Genomic DNA, 1,670 nt, shown 5'->3' with positions numbered 1-1,670 from the left:
CCACTCCCCTGTGTACGTATAACACCGATCTAGAGCTCGGAACTCCTAGGTGCATAGAGATCGATTCGAGTATTGGGATATTGTAGAATAGTGAGAAGGGAAAATCTGAGAGATCAGTAGGGATTCAAAGGGCCAAAGGGAACATGGCTGCTGTCGCATAGCTGAAAGCACCAACCAGTGGCAGTATCCATGAGACTGACCATTGAGGAGGGCCCACCAACTTTTACTTAACAAGCTAAAAACACACCACTTGCAAGAAAACACAACAATCCTTGAGACAAAAAATCAATGCTTAAAATCAAAAACAAGCTCTAACATAACATATATCATATGGTTACTTATTCTATCAGACAGACTGCATATTTCTAGAAGTTAACTTAGAGAGAGCATTTTGCAGGATTGCCACAATGGGGGGAAGACAATATATTTGGTAGGAACAATATTATTTTCTTAGTGGTGCATAAGGATCGATTTAAGTCTTCAGAGTAATTGTACAGTAGCAAGAAGGAAAACCTGAGAGATGGGCATGAAATGGAAGGGTAAATGGGATTACGGTTGTTGTCCGGTAGTAAAATAGCGGGAAACATCAACCAGTGGCAGTATCAACAAGGTCCAACCATCAATGATGATTCACTGCTTGTTCCTCAACAAGCTCCAAACACAAAACTTTCCATGGAAAGAGGTTACAACACTCCTAGTAGAAGAAAATTAAAAAAAGCAATCTTCAAATGCATAAAATCAAAGCCAAAGTGTTCTTACGGGTTTCAATATGGCATCTTTAAACATATAACCCTAAATCTATTTCAAGCAAAGCCAAATGGGGGCCCAGAAGGGCCGGTCTGCCCCTGTAGGTGGGAAAATACTGTAACAGAATGTTCGGGAGGCAGATATCCCTCCACCCATCCCACCTAGGCAAACGTGGAGCAAAATATGCCAAATCAGTGTGTGTGTGTAATGTATATTGATAAAAAAATTGATACAAGACCAAAAAAGATTGAAGTTGATTCCAGAAGTGTAAAGTATCTACAATTTGCAAATTTCAAGCAAAAACAAAACCCCTCACAATGATTAAAGTAAGAACAGATTCAGTAAGAGATGGGGCCACATTTGTCAGCATTGATGTTCCATTCATTCAATAACTTGAGGCACAATGCCATTGACTATTAATGACACAGCATGAGGATAATAGAACAAGTCATTCTTCGAGACGTAAGTTATGCGAAATCTTGAAGTAGGCCTTCTACTATCCTTATGCAAAATTACAACTGCAAATGGTCATAACTATAGGAATATTGTCACAAAGATGAAACTAACCCATATAAAGGTTATAAAACATGTCAAGGCTAACTATCATGATGACTTCAAGCACTATTGCAACAAGTTCAAGTATTCTTTTTCAAAGAAACATTTAATGGAGAGATTTAGAATACCTGAATACTTGAATCACTACTGAACATTCACAATGATCCAAGATTGAAATTCCAAATGTGCAAAACCACTACTTATTGTTTCTTAACTCAATGACATTTAAAAATTTTTTTCCATACAAAAGGCTTTGTTATTAGGAAAGATATACTTAAAGCAAATGGATCCTCGCAAGAGACTGATTGTTGCTGGGGTTGAAATGATTATGCCTAGAAATATATATATATATATATATGGTCCAGCTA

At 37.3% G+C, this 1,670-nt stretch overlaps 1 protein-coding gene across 1 annotated transcript in view; it reads right to left on the bottom strand.

Moving 5' to 3' along the window:
- The window catches only part of LOC110033390 (UDP-sugar pyrophosphorylase), an 85,185-nt gene that overhangs the window by 49,643 nt on the left and 33,872 nt on the right, over positions 1 to 1,670 (bottom strand). The window lies entirely within an intron of this gene.

The sequence above is a fragment of the Phalaenopsis equestris genome, unplaced genomic scaffold (genome assembly GCF_001263595.1).
Source record: "Phalaenopsis equestris unplaced genomic scaffold, ASM126359v1 Scaffold001164, whole genome shotgun sequence".
Lineage (NCBI taxonomy): Eukaryota > Viridiplantae > Streptophyta > Magnoliopsida > Asparagales > Orchidaceae > Phalaenopsis > Phalaenopsis equestris.
Note: the sequence above shows the minus strand (reverse complement) of the source record. Positions and strands in the feature narration are given on the sequence as shown.